Source organism: Lactuca virosa, chromosome 1 (genome assembly GCF_052849685.1).
Source record: "Lactuca virosa cultivar CGN04683 chromosome 1, Lactuca_virosa_CGN04683_v6, whole genome shotgun sequence".
Classification (NCBI taxonomy): Eukaryota; Viridiplantae; Streptophyta; class Magnoliopsida; order Asterales; family Asteraceae; genus Lactuca; species Lactuca virosa.
Window position 1 is genome coordinate 260,424,936 of NC_136426.1, and position 9,744 is coordinate 260,434,679.

The window sequence follows — 9,744 nt, forward strand, 5'->3', positions numbered from 1 at the left end:
GCGTCTTTTAAGACATAAAAGTAATAAGAATGGATAGTATTTCGGGTGCGATCATACCAGCACTAATGCACCGGATCCCATCAGAACTCCGCAGTTAAGCGTGTTTCGGCGAGAGTAGTACTAGGATGGGTGACCCCCTGGGAAGTCCTCGTGTTGCACCCCCCTTTTTCGTTGCCCGTTTGCGTTTTTTTATTGTACATGCGGTTTTTTTTGTTTTTTTTTCTTTCTTGCTATTTCTATTCTCGCGTGGCCTCCGCTTCATGGTTCATGGTTTTCGTATTTTTGTAACGGAGCCGATCGGTCACGTGGGTCCCACGCCTCGCGTACGAAAACAAAGGAGGTTCTGCGTCTTTTAAGACATAAAAGCAATAAGCATGGATAATATTTTGGGTGCGATCATACCAGCACTAATGCACCGGATCCCGTAAGAACTCCGCAGTTAAGCGTGCTTGGGCGAGAGTAGTACTAGGATGGGTGACCCCCCTGGGAAGTCCTTGTGTTGCACCTCCTTTTTCGTTGCCCGTTTGCGTTTTTTTAGATTTTACGTGCGGTTTTTTTTTGTTTTTTTTTCTTTCCTGCTATTTCTATGCTCGGGTGGCCTCCGTTTCATGGTTCATGGTTTTCGTATTTTGGGAACGGAGCCGATCGGTCACGTGGGTCGTACGCCTCGCGTACGAAATCAAAGGAGGTTCTGCGTCTTTTAAGACATAAAAACAATAAGCATGGATAGTATTTTGGGTGCGATCATACCAGCACTAATGCACTGGATCCCATCAGAACTCCGCAGTTAAGCGTGCTTGGGCGAGAGTAGTAGTAGGATGGGTGACCCCCTGGGAAGTCCTTGTGTTGCACCTCCTTTTTCGTTGCCCGTTTGCGTTTTTTTAGATTTTAAGTGCGGTTTTTTTTTGTTTTTTTTTCTTTCTTGCTATTTCTATGCTCGGGTGGCCTCCGCTTCATGGTTGATGCTTTTCGTACTTTTGGAACGGAGCTGATCGGTCACGTGGGTCCCACGCCTCGCGTACGAAAACAAAGGAGGTTCTGTGTCTTTTAAGACATAAAAGCAATAAGCATGGATAGTATTTCGGGTGCGATCATACCAGCACTAATGCACCGGATCCCATCAGAACTCCGATGTGAAGCGTGCTTGGGCGAGAGTAGTACTAGGATGGGTGACCCCCTGGGAAGTCCTCGTGTTGCACCCCCGTTTTTCGTTGCCCGTTTGCGTTTTTTTAGATTTTACGTGCGGTTTTTTTTTAGTTTTTTTTTTCTTTCTTGCTATTTCTATGCTCGGGTGGCCTCCGTTTCATGGTTCATGGTTTTTGTATTTTTGGAACGGAGCCGATCGGTCACGTGGGTCCCACGCCTCGCGTACGAAAACAAAGGAGGTTCTGCGTCTTTTAAGACATAAAAGCAATAAGCATGGATAGTATTTCGGGTGCGATCATACCAGCACTAATGCACCGGATCCCATCAGAACTCCCCTGTGAAGCGTGCTTGGGCGAGAGTAGTACTAGGATGGGTGACCCCCTGGGAAGTCCTCGTGTTGCACCTCCTTTTTCGTTGCCCGTTTGCGTTTTTTTAGATTTTACGTGCGATTTTTTTTTCTTTCTTGCTATTTCTATGCTCGCGTGGCCTCCGCTTCAAGGTTCATGGTTTTCGTATTTTTGGAACGGAGCCGATCGGTCACGTGGGTCCCACGCCTCGCGTACGAAAACAAAGGAGGTTCTGTGTCTTTTAAGACATAAAAGCAATAAGCATGGATAGTATTTCGGGTGCGATCATACCAGCACTAATGCACCGGATCCCATCAGAACTCCGATGTGAAGCGTGCTTGGGCGAGAGTAGTACTAGGATGGGTGACCCCCTGGGAAGTCGTCGTGTTGCACCCCCGTTTTTCGTTGCCCGTTTGCGTTTTTTTAGATTTTACGTGCGGTTTTTTTTTAGTTTTTTTTCTTTCTTGCTATTTCTATGCTCGGGTGGCCTCCGTTTCATGTTTCATGGTTTTTGTATTTTTGGAACGGAGCCGATCGGTCACGTGGGTCCCACGCCTCGCGTACGAAAACAAAGGAGGTTCTGCGTCTTTTAAGACATAAAAGCAATAAGCATGGATAGTATTTCGGGTGCGATCATACCAGCACTAATGCAACGGATCCCATCAGAACTCCCCTGTGAAGCGTGCTTGGGCGAGAGTAGTACTAGGATGGGTGACCCCCTGGGAAGTCCTCGTGTTGTACCTCCTTTTTCGTTGCCCGTTTGCGTTTTTTTAGATTTTACGTGCGATTTTTTTTTGTTTTTTTTCTTTCTTGCTATTTCTATGCTCGGGTGGCCTCCGCTTCATGGTTGATGGTTTTCGTATTTTTGGAACAGAGCCGATCGGTCACGTGGGTTCCACGCCTCGCGTACGAAAACAAAGGAGGTTCTGCGTCTTTTAAGATATAAAAGCAATAAGCATGAATAGTATTTCAGGTGCGATCATACCAGCACTAATGCATCGGATCCCATCAGAACTCCGCAGTTAAGCGTGCTTGGGCGAGAGTATTACTAGGATGGGTGACCCCCTGGGAGGTCCTCGTGTCGCACCCCCCTTTTTCGTTGCCCGTTTGCGTTTTTTTAGATTTTACGTGCAGTTTTTTTTTGGTTTTTTTTCTTTCTTGCTATTTCTATGCTCGGGTGGCCTCCGCTTCACGGGTGATAGTTTTCGTATTTTTGAAATGGAGTCGATCGGTCACGTGGGTTCCACGCCTCGCGTACGAAAACAAAGGAAGTTCTGCGTCTTTTAAGACATAAAAGTAATAAGAATGGATAGTATTTCGGGTGCGATCATACCGGCACTAATGCACCGGATCCCATCAGAAAACTCTGCAGTTAAGCGTGTTTAGGCGAGAGTAGTACTAGGATGGCTGACCCCTTGGGAAGTCCTCGTGTTGCACCCCTTTTTTCGTTGCCCGTTTGCGTTTTTTTAGATTTTACGTGCGGTTTTTTTTTTGTTTTTTTTTCTTTCTTGCTTTTTCTATGCTCGGGTGGCCTCCGCTTCATGGTTGATGCTTTTCGTATTTTTGGAACGGAGCCGATCGGTCAAGTGTGTCCCACGCCTCGTGTACGAAAACAAAGCAGGTTCTGCGTCTTTTAAGACATAAAAGCAATAAGCATGGATAGTATTTCGGGTGCGATCATACCAGCACTAATGCACCGGATCCCATCAGAACTCCGCTGTGAAGCGTGCTTGGGCGAGAGTAGTACTAGGATGGGTGACCCTCTGGGAAGTTGTCGTGTTGCACCCCCCCTTTTCGTTGCCCGTTTGCGTTTTTTTAGATTTTACGTGTGGTTTTTTTTGTTTTTTTTTCTTTCTTGCTATTTCTATGCTCGCGTGGCCTCCGCTTCTTGGTTCATGGTTTTCGTATTTTTGGAACGGAGCTGATCGGTTACGTGGGTCCCACGCCTCGCGTACGAAAACAAAGGAGATTCTGCGTCTTTTAAGACATAAAAGCAGTAAGCATGGATAGTTATATCGGGTGCGATCATACCAGGACTAATGCACCGGATCCCATCAGAACTCCGCAGTTAAGTGTGCTTGGGCGAGAGTAGTACTAGGATGGGTGACCCCCGGGAAGTCCTCGTGTTGCACCCCCCTTTTCGTTGCCCGTTTGCGTTTTTTTAGATTTTACGTGCGATTTTTTTTGTTTTTTTTTCTTTCTTGCGATTTCTATGCTCGGGTGGCCTCCGCTTCATGGTTGATGGTTTTCGTATTTTTGGAACGGAGCCGATCGGTCACGTGGGTCTCACGCCTCGCGTACGAAAACAAAGGAGGTTCTGCGTCTTTTAAGACATAAAAGCAATAAGCATGGATAGTATTTTCGGTGCGATCATACCAGCACTAATTCACTGGATCCCATCAGAACTCCGCAGTTAAGCGTGCTTGGGCTAGAGTAGTACTAGGATGGGTGACCCCCTGGGAAGTCCTTGTGTTGCACCCCCCTTTTCCGTTGCCCGTTTGCGTTTTTTTAGATTTTACGTGCGGTTTTTTTTTGTTTTTTTTCTTTCTTGCTATTTCTATGCTCGGGTGGCCTCCGCTTCATGGTTGATGGTTTTCGTATTTTTGGAACAGAGCCGATCGGTCACGTGGGTTCCACGCCTCGCGTACGAAAACAAAGGAGGTTCTGCGTCTTTTAAGATATAAAAGCAATAAGCATGAATAGTATTTCGGGTGCGATCATACCAGCACTAATGCATCGGATCCCATCAGAACTCCGCAGTTAAGCGTGCTTGGGCGAGAGTATTACTAGGATGGGTGACCCCCTGGGAGGTCCTCGTGTCGCACCCCCCTTTTTCGTTGCCCGTTTGCGTTTTTTTAGATTTTACGTGCAGTTTTTTTTTGGTTTTTTTTCTTTCTTGCTATTTCTATGCTCGGGTGGCCTCCGCTTCACGGGTGATAGTTTTCGTATTTTTGGAATGGAGCCGATCGGTCACGTGGGTTCCACGCCTCGCGTACGAAAACAAAGGAAGTTCTGCGTCTTTTAAGACATAAAAGTAATAAGAATGGATAGTATTTCGGGTGCGATCATACCAGCACTAATGCACCGGATCCCATCAGAACTCCGCAGTTAAGCGTGTTTCGGCGAGAGTAGTACTAGGATGGGTGACCCCCTGGGAAGTCCTCGTGTTGCACCCCCCTTTTTCGTTGCCCGTTTGCGTTTTTTTATTGTACATGCGGTTTTTTTTGTTTTTTTTTTCTTTCTTGCTATTTCTATGCTCGGGTGGCCTCCGCTTCATGGTTCATGGTTTTCGTATTTTTGTAACGGAGCCGATCGGTCACGTGGGTCCCACGCCTCGCGTACGAAAACAAAGGAGGTTCTGCGTCTTTTAAGACATAAAAGCAATAAGCATGGATAATATTTTGGGTGCGATCATACCAGCACTAATGCACCGGATCCCATAAGAACTCCGCAGTTAAGCGTGCTTGGGCGAGAGTATTACTAGGATGGGTGACCCCCTGGGAGGTCCTCGTGTCGCACCCCCCTTTTTCGTTGCCCGTTTGCGTTTTTTTAGATTTTACGTGCAGTTTTTTTTTTGGTTTTTTTTCTTTCTTGCTATTTCTATGCTCGGGTGGCCTCCGCTTCACGGGTGATAGTTTTCGTATTTTTGGAATGGAGCCGATCGGTCACGTGGGTTCCACGCCTCGCGTACGAAAACAAAGGAAGTTCTGCGTCTTTTAAGACATAAAAGTAATAAGAATGGATAGTATTTCGGTTGCGATCATACCAGCACTAATGCACCGGATCCCATCAGAACTCCGCAGTTAAGCGTGTTTCGGCAAGAGTAGTACTAGGATGGGTGACCCCCTGGGAAGTCCTCGTGTTGCACCCCCCTTTTTCGTTGCCCGTTTGCGTTTTTTTATTGTACATGCGGTTTTTTTTGTTTTTTTTTTCTTTCTTGCTATTTCTATTCTCGCGTGGCCTCCGCTTCATGGTTCATGGTTTTCGTATTTTTGTAACGGAGCCGATCGGTCACGTGGGTCCCACGTCTCGCGTACGAAAACAAAGGAGGTTCTGCGTCTTTTAAGACATAAAAGCAATAAGCATGGATAATATTTTGGGTGCGATCATACCAGCACTAATGCACCGGATCCCGTAAGAACTCCGCAGTTAAGCGTGCTTGGGCGAGAGTAGTACTAGGATGGGTGACCCCCTGGGAAGTCCTTGTGTTGCACCTCCATTTTCGTTGCCCGTTTGCGTTTTTTTAGATTTTACGTGCGGTTTTTTTTTGTTTTTTTTTCTTTCCTGCTATTTCTATGCTCGGGTGGCCTCCGTTTCATGGTTCATGGTTTTCGTATTTTGGGAACGGAGCCGATCGGTCACGTGGGTCCTACGCCTCGCGTACGAAAACAAAGGAGGTTCTGCGTCTTTTAAGACATAAAAACAATAAGCATGGATAGTATTTTGGGTGCGATCATACCAGCACTAATGCACTGGATCCCATCAGAACTCCGCAGTTAAGCGTGCTTGGGCGAGAGTAGTAGTAGGATGGGTGACCCCCTGGGAAGTCCTTGTGTTGCACCTCCTTTTTCGTTGCCCGTTTGCGTTTTTTTAGATTTTACGTGCGGTTTTTTTTGTTTTTTTTTCTTTCTTGCTATTTCTATGCTCGGGTGGCCTCCGCTTCATTGTTGATGCTTTTCGTACTTTTGGAACGGAGCCGATCGGTCACGTGGGTCCCACGCCTCGCGTACGAAAACAAAGGAGGTTCTGTGTCTTTTAAGACATAAAAGCAATAGGCATGGATAGTATTTCGGGTGCGATCATACCAGCACTAATGCACCGGATCCCATCAGAACTCCGATGTGAAGCGTGCTTGGGCGAGAGTAGTACTAGGATGGGTGACCCCCTGGGAAGTCCTCGTGTTGCACCCCCGTTTTTCGTTGCCCGTTTGCGTTTTTTTAGATTTTACGTGCGGTTTTTTTTTAGTTTTTTTTCTTTCTTGCTATTTCTATGCTCGGGTGGCCTCCGTTTCATGGTTCATGGTTTTTCTATTTTTGGAACGGAGCCGATCGGTCACGTGGGTCCCACGCCTCGCGTACGAAAACAAAGGAGGTTCTGCGTCTTTTAAGACATAAAAGCAATAAGCATGGATAGTATTTCGGGTGCGATCATACCAGCACTAATGCACCGGATCCCATCAGAACTCCCCTGTGAAGCGTGCTTGGGCGAGAGTAGTACTAGGATGGGTGACCCCCTGGGAAGTCCTCGTGTTGCACCTCCTTTTTCGTTGCCCGTTTGCCTTTTTTTTAGATTTTACGTGCGATTTTTTTTTTGTTTTTTTTTCTTTCTTGCTATTTCTATGCTCGCGTGGCCTCCGCTTGAAGGTTCATGGTTTTCGTATTTTTGGAACGAAGCCGATCGGTCACGTGGGTCCCACGCCTCGCGTACGAAAACAAAGGAGGTTCTGTGTCTTTTAAGACATAAAAGCAATAAGCATGGATAGTATTTCGGGTGCGATCATACCAGCACTAATGCACCGGATCCCATCAGAACTCCGATGTGAAGCGTGCTTGGGCGAGAGTAGTACTAGGATGGGTGACCCCCTGGGAAGTCGTCGTGTTGCACCCCCGTTTTTCGTTGCCCGTTTGCGTTTTTTTAGATTTTACGTGCGGTTTTTTTTTAGTTTTTTTTTCTTTCTTGCTATTTCTATGCTCGGGTGGCCTCCGTTTCATGTTTCATGGTTTTTGTATTTTTGGAACGGAGCCGATCGGTCACGTGGGTCCCACGCCTCGCGTACGAAAACAAAGGAGGTTCTGCGTCTTTTAAGACATAAAAGCAATAAGCATGGATAGTATTTCGGGTGCGATCATACCAGCACTAATGCACCGGATCCCATCAGAACTCCCCTGTGAAGCGTGCTTGGGCGAGAGTAGTACTAGGATGGGTGACCCCCTGGGAAGTCCTCGTGTTGTACCTCCTTTTTCGTTGCCCGTTTGCGTTTTATTAGATTTTACGTGCGATTTTTTTTTGTTTTTTTTCTTTCTTGCTATTTCTATGCTCGGGTGGCCTCCGCTTCATGGTTGATGGTTTTCGTATTTTTGGAACAGAGCCGATCGGTCACGTGGGTTCCACGCCTCGCGTACGAAAACAAAGGAGGTTCTGCGTCTTTTAAGATATAAAAGCAATAAGCATGAATAGTATTTCAGGTGCGATCATACCAGCACTAATGCATCGGATCCCATCAGAACTCCGCAGTTAAGCGTGCTTGGGCGAGAGTATTACTAGAATGGGTGACCCCCTGGGAGGTCCTCGTGTCGCACCCCCCTTTTTCGTTGCCCGTTTGCGTTTTTTTAGATTTTACGTGCAGTTTTTTTTTGGTTTTTTTTCTTTCTTGCTATTTCTATGCTCGGGTGGCCTCCGCTTCACGGGTGATAGTTTTCGTATTTTTGAAATGGAGCCGATCGGTCACGTGGGTTCCACGCCTCGCGTACGAAAAAAAGGAAGTTCTGCGTCTTTTAAGACATAAAAGTAATAAGAATGGATAGTATTTCGGGTGCGATCATACCAGCACTAATGCACCGGATCCCATCAGAACTCCGCAGTTAAGCGTGTTTCGGCGAGAGTAGTACTAGGATGGGTGACCCCCTGGGAAGTCCTCGTGTTGCACCCCCCTTTTTCGTTGCCCGTTTGCGTTTTTTTATTGTACATGCGGTTTTTTTTGTTTTTTTTTCTTTCTTGCTATTTCTATGCTCGGGTGGCCTCCGCTTCATGGTTCATGGTTTTCGTATTTTTGTAACGGAGCCGATCGGTCACGTGGGTCCCACGCCTCGCGTACGAAAACAAAGGAGGTTCTGCGTCTTTTAAGACATAAAAGCAATAAGCATGGATAATATTTTGGGTGCGATCATACCGGCACTAATGCACCGGATCCCGTAAGAACTCCGCAGTTAAGCGTGCTTGGGCGAGAGTAGTACTAGGATGGGTGACCCCCTGGGAAGTCCTTGTGTTGCACCTCCTTTTTCGTTGCCCGTTTGCGTTTTTTTAGATTTTACGTGCGGTTTTTTTTTGTTTTTTTTTCTTTCCTGCTATTTCTATGCTCGGGTGGCCTCCGTTTCATGGTTCATGGTTTTCGTATTTTTGGAACGGAGCCGATCGGTCACGTGGGTCCTACGCCTCGCGTACGAAAACAAAGGAGGTTCTGCGTCTTTTAAGACATAAAAACAATAAGCATGGATAGTATTTTGGGTGCGATCATACCAGCACTAATGCACTGGATCCCATCAGAACTCCACAGTTAAGCGTGCTTGGGCGAGAGTAGTAGTAGGATGGGTGACCCCCTGGGAAGTCCTTGTGTTGCACCTCCTTTTTCGTTGCCCGTTTGCGTTTTTTTAGATTTTACGTGCGGTTTTTTTTGTTTTTTTTTCTTTCTTGCTATTTCTATGCTCGGGTGGCCTCCGCTTCATGGTTGATGCTTTTCGTACTCTTGGAACGGAGCCGATCGGTCACGTGGGTCCCACGCCTCGCGTACGAAAACAAAGGAGGTTCTGTGTCTTTTAAGACATAAAAGCAATAAGCATGGATAGTATTTCGGGTGCGATCATACCAGCACTAATGCACCGGATCCCATCAGAACTCCGATGTGAAGCGTGCTTGGGCGAGAGTAGTACTAGGATGGGTGACCCCCTGGGAAGTCCTCGTGTTGCACCCCCGTTTTTCGTTGCCCGTTTGCGTTTTTTTGGATTTTACGTGCGGTTTTTTTTTAGTTTTTTTTCTTTCTTGCTATTTCTATGCTCGGGTGGCCTCCGTTTCATGGTTCATGGTTTTTGTATTTTTGGAACGGAGCCGATCGGTCACGTGGGTCCCACGCCTCGCGTACGAAAACAAAGGAGGTTCTGCGTCTTTTAAGACATAAAAGCAATAAGCATGGATAGTATTTCGGGTGCGATCATACCAGCACTAATGCACCGGATCCCATCAGAACTCCCCTGTGAAGCGTGCTTTGGCGAGAGTAGTACTAGGATGGGTGACCCCCTGGGAAGTCCTCGTGTTGCACCTCCTTTTTCGTTGCCCGTTTGCGTTTTTTTAGATTTTACGTGCGATTTTTTTTTTGTTTTTTTTTCTTTCTTGCTATTTCTATGCTCGCGTGGCCTCCGCTTCAAGGTTCATGGTTTTCGTATTTTTGGAACGGAGCCGATCGGTCACGTGGGTCCCACGCCTCGCGTACGAAAACAAAGGAGGTTCTGTGTCTTTTAAGACATAAAAGCAATAAGCA

At 46.7% G+C, this 9,744-nt stretch overlaps 28 non-coding genes across 28 annotated transcripts; all 28 read left to right on the forward strand.

The window, feature by feature from the left end:
- Positions 1-43: 43 nt before the first annotated feature.
- On the forward strand, positions 44-162 carry LOC145147486 (5S ribosomal RNA). Its single transcript, XR_013728388.1, has one exon. It is a non-coding gene; the product is annotated as a 5S ribosomal RNA (ribosomal RNA).
- Positions 163-388: 226 nt separating this feature from the next.
- LOC145149088 (5S ribosomal RNA) lies at positions 389-508 on the forward strand. The gene has a single exon (XR_013729949.1). It is a non-coding gene; the product is annotated as a 5S ribosomal RNA (ribosomal RNA).
- A 228-nt stretch (positions 509-736) lies between these two features.
- Positions 737-855, forward strand: LOC145147467 (5S ribosomal RNA). Its single transcript, XR_013728369.1, has one exon. It is a non-coding gene; the product is annotated as a 5S ribosomal RNA (ribosomal RNA).
- Positions 856-1,083: 228 nt separating this feature from the next.
- On the forward strand, positions 1,084-1,202 carry LOC145136714 (5S ribosomal RNA). Its single transcript, XR_013720687.1, has one exon. It is a non-coding gene; the product is annotated as a 5S ribosomal RNA (ribosomal RNA).
- Positions 1,203-1,433: 231 nt separating this feature from the next.
- On the forward strand, positions 1,434-1,552 carry LOC145149258 (5S ribosomal RNA). Its single transcript, XR_013730109.1, has one exon. It is a non-coding gene; the product is annotated as a 5S ribosomal RNA (ribosomal RNA).
- Positions 1,553-1,770: 218 nt separating this feature from the next.
- On the forward strand, positions 1,771-1,889 carry LOC145147098 (5S ribosomal RNA). The gene has a single exon (XR_013728013.1). It is a non-coding gene; the product is annotated as a 5S ribosomal RNA (ribosomal RNA).
- Positions 1,890-2,118: 229 nt separating this feature from the next.
- Positions 2,119-2,237, forward strand: LOC145150865 (5S ribosomal RNA). Its single transcript, XR_013731676.1, has one exon. It is a non-coding gene; the product is annotated as a 5S ribosomal RNA (ribosomal RNA).
- Positions 2,238-2,464: 227 nt separating this feature from the next.
- On the forward strand, positions 2,465-2,583 carry LOC145148796 (5S ribosomal RNA). The gene has a single exon (XR_013729664.1). It is a non-coding gene; the product is annotated as a 5S ribosomal RNA (ribosomal RNA).
- A 229-nt stretch (positions 2,584-2,812) lies between these two features.
- LOC145151038 (5S ribosomal RNA) lies at positions 2,813-2,933 on the forward strand. The gene has a single exon (XR_013731836.1). It is a non-coding gene; the product is annotated as a 5S ribosomal RNA (ribosomal RNA).
- Positions 2,934-3,162: 229 nt separating this feature from the next.
- LOC145148505 (5S ribosomal RNA) lies at positions 3,163-3,281 on the forward strand. Its single transcript, XR_013729387.1, has one exon. It is a non-coding gene; the product is annotated as a 5S ribosomal RNA (ribosomal RNA).
- Positions 3,282-3,510: 229 nt separating this feature from the next.
- On the forward strand, positions 3,511-3,628 carry LOC145148717 (5S ribosomal RNA). The gene has a single exon (XR_013729589.1). It is a non-coding gene; the product is annotated as a 5S ribosomal RNA (ribosomal RNA).
- A 227-nt stretch (positions 3,629-3,855) lies between these two features.
- On the forward strand, positions 3,856-3,974 carry LOC145148968 (5S ribosomal RNA). The gene has a single exon (XR_013729830.1). It is a non-coding gene; the product is annotated as a 5S ribosomal RNA (ribosomal RNA).
- Positions 3,975-4,202: 228 nt separating this feature from the next.
- LOC145147201 (5S ribosomal RNA) lies at positions 4,203-4,321 on the forward strand. Its single transcript, XR_013728112.1, has one exon. It is a non-coding gene; the product is annotated as a 5S ribosomal RNA (ribosomal RNA).
- Positions 4,322-4,550: 229 nt separating this feature from the next.
- On the forward strand, positions 4,551-4,669 carry LOC145147487 (5S ribosomal RNA). The gene has a single exon (XR_013728389.1). It is a non-coding gene; the product is annotated as a 5S ribosomal RNA (ribosomal RNA).
- A 227-nt stretch (positions 4,670-4,896) lies between these two features.
- Positions 4,897-5,015, forward strand: LOC145146280 (5S ribosomal RNA). Its single transcript, XR_013727232.1, has one exon. It is a non-coding gene; the product is annotated as a 5S ribosomal RNA (ribosomal RNA).
- A 230-nt stretch (positions 5,016-5,245) lies between these two features.
- Positions 5,246-5,364, forward strand: LOC145150112 (5S ribosomal RNA). The gene has a single exon (XR_013730939.1). It is a non-coding gene; the product is annotated as a 5S ribosomal RNA (ribosomal RNA).
- Positions 5,365-5,591: 227 nt separating this feature from the next.
- On the forward strand, positions 5,592-5,710 carry LOC145145908 (5S ribosomal RNA). The gene has a single exon (XR_013726859.1). It is a non-coding gene; the product is annotated as a 5S ribosomal RNA (ribosomal RNA).
- Positions 5,711-5,938: 228 nt separating this feature from the next.
- On the forward strand, positions 5,939-6,057 carry LOC145147468 (5S ribosomal RNA). Its single transcript, XR_013728370.1, has one exon. It is a non-coding gene; the product is annotated as a 5S ribosomal RNA (ribosomal RNA).
- Positions 6,058-6,284: 227 nt separating this feature from the next.
- LOC145136720 (5S ribosomal RNA) lies at positions 6,285-6,403 on the forward strand. Its single transcript, XR_013720690.1, has one exon. It is a non-coding gene; the product is annotated as a 5S ribosomal RNA (ribosomal RNA).
- Positions 6,404-6,632: 229 nt separating this feature from the next.
- On the forward strand, positions 6,633-6,751 carry LOC145149259 (5S ribosomal RNA). The gene has a single exon (XR_013730110.1). It is a non-coding gene; the product is annotated as a 5S ribosomal RNA (ribosomal RNA).
- Positions 6,752-6,981: 230 nt separating this feature from the next.
- LOC145147100 (5S ribosomal RNA) lies at positions 6,982-7,100 on the forward strand. The gene has a single exon (XR_013728014.1). It is a non-coding gene; the product is annotated as a 5S ribosomal RNA (ribosomal RNA).
- Positions 7,101-7,330: 230 nt separating this feature from the next.
- LOC145150209 (5S ribosomal RNA) lies at positions 7,331-7,449 on the forward strand. Its single transcript, XR_013731032.1, has one exon. It is a non-coding gene; the product is annotated as a 5S ribosomal RNA (ribosomal RNA).
- A 227-nt stretch (positions 7,450-7,676) lies between these two features.
- On the forward strand, positions 7,677-7,795 carry LOC145149427 (5S ribosomal RNA). Its single transcript, XR_013730285.1, has one exon. It is a non-coding gene; the product is annotated as a 5S ribosomal RNA (ribosomal RNA).
- A 228-nt stretch (positions 7,796-8,023) lies between these two features.
- On the forward strand, positions 8,024-8,142 carry LOC145147488 (5S ribosomal RNA). Its single transcript, XR_013728390.1, has one exon. It is a non-coding gene; the product is annotated as a 5S ribosomal RNA (ribosomal RNA).
- Positions 8,143-8,368: 226 nt separating this feature from the next.
- On the forward strand, positions 8,369-8,487 carry LOC145146168 (5S ribosomal RNA). Its single transcript, XR_013727116.1, has one exon. It is a non-coding gene; the product is annotated as a 5S ribosomal RNA (ribosomal RNA).
- A 228-nt stretch (positions 8,488-8,715) lies between these two features.
- On the forward strand, positions 8,716-8,834 carry LOC145146898 (5S ribosomal RNA). Its single transcript, XR_013727822.1, has one exon. It is a non-coding gene; the product is annotated as a 5S ribosomal RNA (ribosomal RNA).
- Positions 8,835-9,061: 227 nt separating this feature from the next.
- LOC145136728 (5S ribosomal RNA) lies at positions 9,062-9,180 on the forward strand. Its single transcript, XR_013720694.1, has one exon. It is a non-coding gene; the product is annotated as a 5S ribosomal RNA (ribosomal RNA).
- A 229-nt stretch (positions 9,181-9,409) lies between these two features.
- On the forward strand, positions 9,410-9,528 carry LOC145150606 (5S ribosomal RNA). The gene has a single exon (XR_013731419.1). It is a non-coding gene; the product is annotated as a 5S ribosomal RNA (ribosomal RNA).
- The last annotated feature ends 216 nt before the right edge of the window (positions 9,529-9,744 follow it).